This window comes from Apium graveolens, chromosome 8 (assembly GCF_009905375.1).
Source record: "Apium graveolens cultivar Ventura chromosome 8, ASM990537v1, whole genome shotgun sequence".
In the NCBI taxonomy this organism is placed as follows: domain Eukaryota; kingdom Viridiplantae; phylum Streptophyta; class Magnoliopsida; order Apiales; family Apiaceae; genus Apium; species Apium graveolens.
Window position 1 is genome coordinate 190,081,706 of NC_133654.1, and position 11,509 is coordinate 190,093,214.

The window sequence follows — 11,509 nt, forward strand, 5'->3', positions numbered from 1 at the left end:
TCTCTAACTTGCTCAGTGCCTTCACAGATAAGCTGCACAGTATCCCAAATTTCCTTAGCAGTTTGGCTGTTGATGACATTGTCAAACATATCTTGATCCAGGCCATTAAACAGAATGTTCATGGCTTTCTTGTCCTTGTGGACCTCTTCAATATCTTCAACAGTCCATTCTGCCTTTGGCTTGGGAATAGACTGTCCAACAACAACTGTAGCAGTAGCAGCTGTGGCCACCTTGTGTGGGATGTGAGGACCATTCTCAATGCAGTTGATGTAGCTTTCATCTTGAGAGAGAAGATGTATATGCATCTTCACCTTCCAGTGATGATAGTTATCTCTCTCCAGGATTGGAATCTTTACACCAATATCCTTCTTACTCATGATGTTAGCAGAATAGATCTTTAAACTCTTTGTATGTTAAAAGCTTGCTCTGATACCAATTATTATTCCCAGTGGACTAACAATGAGATTTACAGAAGGGGGGTTGAATGTAAATCTTAAAACTTTTTCAAGTTTTGAGCAGTTTCTAAGGCTAAGTGTTTAAGTGAACAAATGTGTGTGAATTGCTTGAAGCTGATATAGACAGATATATATTCAAACACAAATGTAAAGAACAAAAAGTACTTAAAAACTTTTCTGGTGGATTTGTTGTTCCACCAGAGATGTGTTATTTCAGAAAATCTGTGATTCAAAGAATTAAATCACAGCTGCTTCCTAGTACAAACTAGATGATTTTCTCTCTGGATATTTCTAAACAGCTCTTGAAAATCTATCTCTAATTACTAGCTGCTACTTGGTTTATATATCACCAAGTTTACAAGTGAATACAATTAAAAAGATTCTTCACATGTTTCTTCTTCATTTCTCTATCAAATGCAATTTAGTCTTGGCTGTAGATCTTTGAATTCTTCCTTGTTTGCATCAGAATGGAAATGCTGCATTTTCTTGATTCCTCCTAGAGGCTTCCACATTCCAGTTTGTCTCTGTCAACCCATGTGCCTCTGTCAGCTTGTGAATTGTCACTGTCAACTGCTAATGAACTAAGCATCCGTTGAAGCTTTCATCCGTTGATGCCTTATCTGTTGAGGCTTTATCCGTTGAAGCTTTTATCCGTTGATGCATTATCAGTTGAAGTCTTTTATCCATTGAAACACTTATCCGTTGATGGATATTATCCGTTGAAGCATTGGAGACATCCGTTGAAGCTTTGTTTCTTCTCCGTTGAAGGTCTTCAATATCCGTTGATACTTCTTCACTTATACAAAATTACAAGGCATGAAATATTTACAATTGACCCTCCTATTTGCATATCATTAGTAGTCAACATGACTGATAATTTCCTACAACATCTAAGAATTGCAGCTTGAATACAGAAAATGAAATGTGCTACAATACTAAACTAATTGCTAAGTAAAGCTACTCCTTCAACGGATAGCCAAGATGGTCTTATCCGTTGAGGCTACAAACACTAGATTTCTACTTAAGTATTTTGTTTAACTTATCATCAAACTAATACACATATTCCTAACAGGAGAAGAATTAGGGTAGTGGGAAGAGTGGGAATCGGCTAGGGGTTTTATTTTTGTTTGAATTTTCATTTTTCTGTTTTTTTCTCCTACAGGGGGTCAGCGCGGCCGCCCCGCCAGGCAGCACGGGCGCGTTGTGTCTTTGGAGTTCCAGCGCCGCCGCCCCGCTTCCCAGCACGGGCGCGCCGTGCTTCTATACTTTCAGCGCGGCCGCCCCGCCAGGTAGCGGGGGCGCGCCGTGCTTTTGGAAAAAACACCCTCTTTCTATTTTTTTGATTTTTTTTGTCTTTTCTTCTACTTTTTCTTCTTCCTTCTATCTTCTTTTCTTCCTACTAATGTATAACAAACTTGGGTTGCCTCCCAAGAAGCACTTGGTTTATATCGCTAGCTTGACGTAGAATCCCGAGATCAGGTGGACAATAAAACGGCCCTAACCACCTCACGGTTTTTCGTATTCCCATAGTAGTGCTTCAGACGCTGTTATTTACCTTGAATGCTTCGCCAGGATCATTCTCAAAAATTTCCATTGCTCCATTGGAAACACAGTTTTGATAACAAACGGCCCTGACCATCTCGACTTCAACTTTCCAGGAAAAAGATGGAGACGAGAGTTGAACAAAAGATTGCCCTGGCACAAATGATTTGATCACTAAACCCCTATTGTGCCACCTCTTGACTTTCTCCTTATACATTTTATTGTTCTCATACGCTTGAAGTCGGAACTCGTCAAGTTCATTCAATTGAAGCATCCTCTTCTTACCAGCTGCATCCATATCAAGGTTCAATTTCTTCAAAGCCTAATATGCCTCATGTTCTAGCTCCACAGGCAAATGACATCCTTTACCATAAATCAGCTGAAATGGTAACATGCCTAGTGGAGTCGTGAATGCTTTTGATAAGCCTAAATAGCTTCATCCAACTTAAAAGACCAATCCTTCCTCGATGGACATACAACTTTCTCCAGAATTCACTTGATCTCTCTGTTAAACACCTCAGCTTGACCATTAGTCTGAGGATGGTAGGCTGTAGTAATGTGATAATTCACATTATATCTTTGCAATATAGCAGTGAACTTGTGATTGCAGAAATGTTATCCCTTTTTACTGATTATGACTCTTGGAGTTCCAAATCTTATGAATATCTGCTTGTGAAGAAAATGGAGCACTACCTTCACATCATTATTGCAAGATGAGACAAATGGCCCCATGAAGTCTATTCCCCAAACATCGAAGACCTCAACCTCGAGAAGCACATTAAGAGGCATCTCATTCTTCTTTGAAATATTACCAACATGCTGGCAGCGATCACACTTCAAAATAAATTGATGCGCAACCTTAAACAATGTAGGCCAGAAGAATCCTGTTTGAAGGATATGAGCTGCTGTCTTTTCTCCACCATAGTGGCCTCCATAAACAGTCGAATGACAATCTTGCAAGATACCTCCATTTCGCTGTATGGAATGCATCTCCTAATGATTTGGTCAGCTCCTTGACGAAACAAAAACGGCTCATCCCACATGTACCACTTCACCTCGTAAAGAAACTTCTTCCTTTGAGCAGAAGATAAGTCTGGGGGCATAATGTTGCTCACAAGGTAGTTCACAATGTCTGTGAACCACGGTTCTTCTTTTTGTACCCAAACAACTGCTCATCGGGAAAAGACTCATTTATCAATGTATAATCCTGCGAAGTCGTAGTTGGATCTTCTAACCGAGATAGATGATCAACAACTTGATTCTCAGTACCTTTTATATCCTTGATCTCCAACTCAAACTCCTATAGTAAAAGAACCCACCAAATTAATCTAGGCTTCGAGTCCTTCTTCGAGACGAGATAGCGAATAGCAGCGTGATCAGTGAAAACTGTCACCTTCGTCCCAAGCAAATAACATCAAAACTTCTCAAAATCATAGACAATGGCCAAGAGTTCCTTCTCAGTAGTAGTATAGTTCAGTTGAGCACCATTGAGGGTCTTACTAGCATAGTAGACCACATGGAATATATTGTTCTTCCTTTTCCCAAGAACTGCTCTAACTGTATAGTCACTTGCATCGCACATCATTTCAAAAGGCTCATTCTAATCATGTGCATTTATGACAGGTGCCGTGATCAAACTCTTCTTTAAGCTCTCAAAAGAAGCTCGAAACTCATCATCAAACTTGAAAGGGACAACTTTCTCCAATAAATTGCACAACAGTTTAGAGATTTTAGAGAAGTCTTTGATGAACCGCCGATAGAAACCCGAATGACCAAGAAAACTGTGAATCCCCTTAACGTAAATTGGTGGATGAAGATTATCAATGACCCCCATCTTGGCTTTGTCCACCTCAAGACCCTTATTAGAGACCTTGTGCCCAAGAATGATGTCCTGTTGCACCATAAAGTGATATTTCTCCCAGTTGAGAACCAGATTGGTCTCAACACACCTTTTAAGAACTACGCCAAGATTTTGCAAGCACTCGTCAAAAATATCCCCGAACACAGATAAATCATCCATTAATTCTTCCACATTCTGATCAACCATGCCAGAGAAGATAGCCATCATGCATCTCTGAAATATGGCAGGTGCACCACATAACCCAAAAGTAACTCTTCTGAATGCAAAAGTACTAGACAGGAAAGTGAAGGTAGTCTTTTCCTGATCTTCTGGAGTAATGCAAATCTGATTATAACCCGAATAACCATCCAGAAGATAATAGTACTCATGCCCAGCCAACCTATCAAGAATCTGATCAATAAAGGGAAGAGGGAAATGATCCTTCCTAGTTGCCTTGTTCAGCTTCCTGTAATCCATGCAAACTCTCCACCACGTGACTGCTCGAGTAGGAATGAGCTCATTCTTCTTATTAGCAACTACTGTGATGCCTCCTTTCTTTGGCACACACTGAACTGGACTCACCCAAGAACTGTCAGAAATAGGATAGATGATCCATACATCTAGCCACTTGAGAATTTCCTTCTTCACGACCTCCTTCATGATCATATTTAGCCTTCTTTATTGCTCAACAGTTGGCTTGCTTCCTTCCTCTAGCAGAATTTTATGCATGCAATAAGAAAGGGTTGATTCCCTTAATATCTGCTATAGTCCATCCAATTACCGATTTGAACTCTCTCAGAATTCACAAGAGATTTTCCTCATCACTACCTGAAAGGTCAGATGCAATAATAACAGGCAAAGTAGATGTATCACCTAAAAATGTATATCTCAAGTGTTCAGGCAAAGGTTTAAGCTCGAGTGTAAGAGCTTCCTCAATAGATGGCTTGAGACGCCCCTCATCAATTTTGAGTTCTGACATTCCAAGAGATTCAAAAGGCATATCCAGCCTTCTCTTTTTAGGATTTTATCTATCACGAAAGCATGGTAAAACAATTTTACACATATAAAATCCAAATAAAAGCATACAAATCGTGATTAAAACATATGGGATCGATTCCTAACCTTTAAAAGCGATCCAAGAACAACGAGCGGAGATCCCTAGCAGCTGTTCCTCAAGTATGAAGCACTCCACCGGTATCCACCAAGAAATCGATGTAATGAAGGAGGAGGTGGAGAGAATTGGGGTTTTTGTAATTTTTAGGTTTACGCAAAAATAGGGTTTATAATAGTATATTTATAGGCAAAATTTTCAGCTGAAAATTTTCCCATAAAATATTATTATTGTTAACCCTTTATTATTCTCACTAATAATTAAAACACCTTTTAATTATTAATCCTTTTTCTAAATACTTTAGAAATAATTCTCTCACTGGATTTAATTTCCAAAAATTAAATTCTTAATTAATAATATTAAGAACTTTTTCTTAATTAATTTATAATCAATTAAATCTCATTTAATCAATTACTAAATTTGCCACTTAATTATTTATTTCATAAATAAATAATTATAAGCCATTATTAATTAATTCTCCCACCATTAAATCATTCTCTTTTATGGTGTGACCCTGTAGGTTCAATATTAAGCCGGTAGTAGAAATAAATAATAATAAAACTATTTTATCATTATTTATATAAATTCTCTAATTCATTAAATATTATTAATTAATTAATTATATTTATTTTACATCGTGAGGGATACTTCTCAGCATATCGCTACTATCCGGATAATACGAATTCACTGCTTAGAATACCAAGAACCTATTCAGTGAGTAGTTACCGTACAATCAATTCCTTCTACCCTGCAATGTCACGATTAAATACAAGGCATGAAACTTGTGTCAAGCCTATCTTATTTAATCACTTGCTTTCCCATTCACTATGCTTAGTTCTATTTAATGTAAATTAGAAACTCCTTTCTAATTTCATTCACTCTGGCCAGAGATTCCTGAACTAGCATAAGTGGATCAACATTAAACATTATCTTCCTTCACTTGAAGGGGTACATCCTTTATTTGATCATACACTATCTTCGTGTACAAATTCCTATACCCAGTAGAGCCCTTATAATTGTCCCTGGAGACTAAGAACTAAACCAAACATAGTTCAGTGTACACAAGATGACTATGATGACCTCAAGTCTAAGGATACTTGTACAACTATCACTATGTGAACAACTGCTGACACGTGAGTGAACTCCATCAGTTTTTCAGCTGTGTGAGTCATGTTCAGTGAACTTATTCTATAATAAGCACCTACATACTAGCTATAGTGTCACCACACAAATGTCTATGAGAACAGACATCCTTCATAATGAAGCAAGCATAGTATGTACCGATCTTTGTGGATTATTAATTACCAGTTAGTAATCCTACGACCAAGAACTATTTAAGTTTAGAGTTATCATCTTTTAGGTCTCATTATTATGATCTCATCACTATCCATAAAAAGCTCTACTCTAAACTGTGGTATATCTTATTTAAACACTTAAAATAGATAGAGCCCACAATAAAAACAAAACAAGTATTTTATTAATATCAATGAAATCAAAACATATTACATAAAAGTTATTCCTAAATCCTCATACATGATTGGACTTAGGACATATCTCTTTCACTCTTCCAAGGAGAAGTATTCAAATACTGTAACTGTTCATCACCTTCATCATCTTCACTATCTGAATTTCCCAACAAGGCTTTCTCCAAGGCATCAGACCTTAGCATTTGATCAAGTTCTGAAGTAACCACAGAATCGACCAATTTCAATTTTAAGCACTCCTCATTATCAGTAGGGAATTTCATAGCATTGAAAACATTAAAAGTCACATCCTGATCCAGTACTCGCATAGTGAGCTCACCCTTCTGCACATCAATCATGATTCGACCAGTAGCCAATAATGGTCTTCGCAAGATTATGGGAATTCTTTTATCCTCCTCGAAATCAAGAATTATAAAGTCAGCAGGAAATATGAGTTTGTCCATATTGACCAAGACATCCTCTACAATGCCTCGTGGATATGTAATAGAATGATTGGCAAACTGCAAGGACATATATGTAGGCTTTGGATCAGGTAAATCCAACTTCTTGAAGATAGGAAAAGGCATCAGATTGATGCTAGCTCCCAAATCACATAAACACTTGTTGAACGACAAGTTTCCAATGGTGCAAGGAATATTGAAGCTTCCGGGATCTTTAAGCTTCGGAGGCAACTTCTGTTACAGCACAACACTGCATTCCTCCATGAGAGAAATGGACTCTAAGTCATCAAGCTTCACTTTTTGAGAGAGAATACCTTTCATAAACTTCGCATAGCTAGGCATTTGTTCAAGATCTTCATCGAAAGGTATGTTGATATGAAGTTTCTTGAACACCTCTAGAAACTTAGCAAACTGCTTATCCAACTTTTGCTTTTGCAGCCTCTTAGGAAAAAGAGGTGGAGGATAGACATGTTTCTCCCATGTATTACCCTCAGGAGGAGTATGTTCCACAGTTTTGTTCCTTGATTCCACTTCTGATTCCTTCTACACATCTTCTTCAGCCACAACTTCATTTTCTAGAACTTGAGATTTTTCGGGGTGTGCAACCTTCCCAGACCTCAATATAATTGTCTTAACCCTCTCTTTTGCTTCATTCTTTCCTGTAACTTCTATGTCACTAGGGAGTGTACCAGGTTGTCGATTCAGCAAGAAATTGGCAATCTTTCCGATTTGATTCTCCAAGGACTTAATAGAAACCGCTTGGCTCTTGTACATGAGCCTCAACTCCTCCAATTCAGATTTTTTATTAGATTGTTGAAGTTGGAGTTGTTGTCTTGGTGCATATTGCGGTTATTGAAAACCAGGAGGGTTGAATTGCTTTGCTGCATATTGCTAATAAGGCTGTTGTACCGCATTCTGATTGTTGCTCCAACTGAAGTTAGGATAATTGCGATTGTTGGAATGATAGGTGGATGGAACTGGTTGATGTGACCTCTGAAAGTTGCTCACGAACTGAGCTGATTCACAAGAAATAGCACACTGCTCCGTCTCATACGCACCAGCACAAAGCTCACAAACACTAGTGATCTGATTAACCCCATAATTAGCCAAAGAATCTAACTTCATCGTTAAAGCCTTAAGCTGAGCAACTATAGCAGTAGCTACATCCACCTCCAGAATTCCTGCGACCTTGCCTTGAGGTAGTCTCTAAGAAGGGTCTGGTATTTATTAGCAGCCATAAGTTCAATCAACTCATAAGCTTCATCATAGCTCTTAGCCCATAAGGCCCCACCTAATGCTGCATCAATCATGGGTCTAGACTGTACTCCAAAGCCATTATAAAAGTAGTTGATAATCATCCAATCAGGCATCCCATGATGAGGACACTTTCTAAGCATCGTCTTATAATGATCCCAAGCTTCACATCAAGACTCTCTGATTGCTGCGCAAATTGAGTAAAAGCATTTCTGATTGCAGTTGTCTTTGCCATAGGGAAGAATTTAGTAAGAAGATTTTGAGCAAGATCTTCCCAAATAGTAATCGATCCTGGTGGTAGAGAATGCAACCAACACTTAGCTTTATCCCTCAGAGAGAATGGGAAAAGCCTCAGCTTAACAGCATCTTCAGAAATGTTGTTGAATTTAAAAGTATCACAGATCTCAATGAAATCTCTAATATGCATGTTGGGATCTTCCGTTGGAGAACCCCCAAACTGGACCGAGTTCTGCACCATTTGAATCGTGCTAGCCTTGATTTCAAAAGTGTTAGCCGTGATGGCTGGTCTGACAATACTAGACTTAATATCATTGATCTTTGGTTGAGAGTAATCCATCAAAGCCTTCAGATTTGCTATTGGTTCTCCCATTACAACAATCGCTTCTTCTTCAACTTTCTCAACCAAGACTTCTTCTTCTACTTTCTCCTTAACAAGAAGTTCCTCTACTACTTCTGCAACTTCTTCCTCCGCTTTATCCAGTGTTCTCTTGCGAGATCGAGAACGCGTTAGCATAAACGCTCTCGAGAGTACCTAAAAAGCAACAAGCAAACAAGTAAGTAAAATATCCAAGCCAGTGAACTTTAACGACCACTAATTTCAAGCACATAACTAAAATTTAACACCGAGTCCCAGGCAGCGGTGCCAAAAACTAGTTAGGATGAAAACACGCGCTAAAATTACACACAAGTATACGCATTCACAAGTAATATAGAATTCTTTCTAGTTCGTTCCCACGGAGACTAGTTTAGGTTAAATTCAATTTATGCAATTATACAACAATGATATGGCTATCGTTCAATGCTAAGACAAATACAATTTGGGTTTTGATTAAACTAAGAGATTATATTAAATACCATTAACTAAGAGAATTGAGGTTGAATTACTTATATGAGACAAACATGGGATTCTAACTTCATTACTACTTCATTCAAAGTCATTGTTTTTAACCTTAGCATGCCATGGTGATGACATCTAATCAGATAACACGAAACTAGTAAACGCCAATTTTCGTTGCACGAATACCCTACTACCAGACATCCACAAAAGAGATAGAAGCTGAATATAAACCAAATATGTAGAGACCCTATATGTTTATAGAATTTGACAACATAAAGGTTTAATGTGCAAGTTATCTATTGTGATTACATAGGGTAAGTGAGATGGTTAAAATTACCTATTAATCATGCATAACAAATACATGAACCTATGCTAGCATGGTAAGTTCTAAACCTCTAAATTCACTATCGCTTTAATAGAGATTAACACACTATTTTATAAGTTCGCGACGCTCATAAGATGAATAAGCACAACCAATACTAGGATTTCATTCAATCACCACACACTAAGATATCGAAATAAATTAACTATTAAAATCCATAAGTAAATCCGTTAGAACCCCACGATAACTATTAGTTTATAACCAAACTCATCATCACCGTGGGTTTCGATGAAAGTATGGTATAATAAACTAATTCTTTATAAACTGAATAAATAATCAAAGTACGAAATTAGGATTATTAAGTTCAATAAACAAGAAAACAAGCATCCAATATTACAACTCAATCAAAGAATCAAACGTAAAACAAGCTTTTCTTCTCTTTCGTTTATTTGTGCTCCTAGGTCTTCTCGTTGTCTTTTGCTTAGTCTCCGTTATAAAAAACATCTTAAAAGAGTCTTTATATAGCAGCCCAAACCGTCCAAAAGCCCAACAACTCACACTTCTTTTCAATTCAGGAATCTCAGAATTCGACCCGACGCGACCAAAGCGGTCGCGGCCGCCTTGACATTCTGTAAACCGAGCGCGGCCGCTCTGGACTTGGGAACGGCCGCCCTGTGATTTTACCAAAACTTAATTTTCTTGCTTTCTTTTGCTGGTTTCCTCTCGCATTTGACCGAGGCTCCATCCTAATACTCTTCTAGCATAAAAACAATGTAAAAACCTTTCCTTCTTCCGATTATTCCCTGAAATGCAAAAAATTACAAAAACACATCAAATACACAAATAACTTGAGTACAAAACATATATTCGAGCCTTTACGGAGCATTCTAAGTGGACATAAATGCCACTTAACAATGAGCAACATCCAGGACCCTTTGCTAACTTCCTAAAGGACTGCAAAATTGTCCCTCAGTACACTATACCAGGAAAACCATATATGAATGGTGTTGCTGAGAGGCAAAACCGTACTCTTAAAGATATGGTGATTAGAAGTATGATAAATCATTCTTCCTTTCCTGAGTCACTTTAGGGAGATGCACTAAAGACTACAATTTATATCCTTAACCGGTTCCAACTAAAGCAATGGCCGAAACCCCTTACAAACTTTGGACTAAGAAAACACTTAGTATTAAGCATCTACATATTTGGGGTTGTCCAGCTGAGGCAAGGCCATATAGGGAAAATGAAAAGAAATTGGACTCTAGGACGATCAGTTGTTATTTTGTTTGGTATCCGGAACATACTCGCAGATTTATGTTTTATGATCCCGCTACTAGTTCCTTCTTTGAGACTGATAATGCAAGAATTTTTTAGGATGTTGATTTTGGGAGGGAAGATTTAGGTAAAAGTATTGTCTTTAAAGAAGATAGTTATGATCCTATTTATGACTCTATCGAGAGCAATGATCAGATTGTGGTACCTATCATTGTTCAAGGTCCTTCAGTTCAAGACAACACTGAAATTCCCCATGAGAAACCACTTGAGCAAACTCAACAACCTCATGAATCATAAGAAGTACCACTAAGGAGATTCACTAGAGAGCGAAAGAGCGAAATTCTAGATGATTATGATATTTTTCTACAAGAACATGAAGATGGAACTGGCATAGAGAAAGATGATTTTATAAATCTTCAACAAACCATGTAGAGTGTAACGACCCCAAATACGGGGTCAGGGGATTTGGTCGTCAATATGAAACCTCAACCCAAATTAAACTGTTTAATCAATAAACAAATGCCAGTAGAAGATATTTAGTATAAATGACCCCACACCAATCCAAGATCTTTTAAGGTTACAGTTCTGGAAACAAGAATTCCAAATTCCACCAATAAATTTTTTACTTTCTTTTAAAACTTTTTTTAATAATTTACAAACTTAAAACTAAACCCGCCAGTATAACTTCGAAAAGAAGTATACTAGTCC

At 37.7% G+C, this 11,509-nt stretch overlaps 1 non-coding gene across 1 annotated transcript; it reads left to right on the forward strand.

Moving 5' to 3' along the window:
• Window positions 1-8,240: 8,240 nt before the first annotated feature.
• On the forward strand, window positions 8,241-8,346 carry LOC141681808 (small nucleolar RNA R71). Its single transcript, XR_012559231.1, has one exon. It is a non-coding gene; the product is annotated as a small nucleolar RNA R71 (small nucleolar RNA).
• The last annotated feature ends 3,163 nt before the right edge of the window (window positions 8,347-11,509 follow it).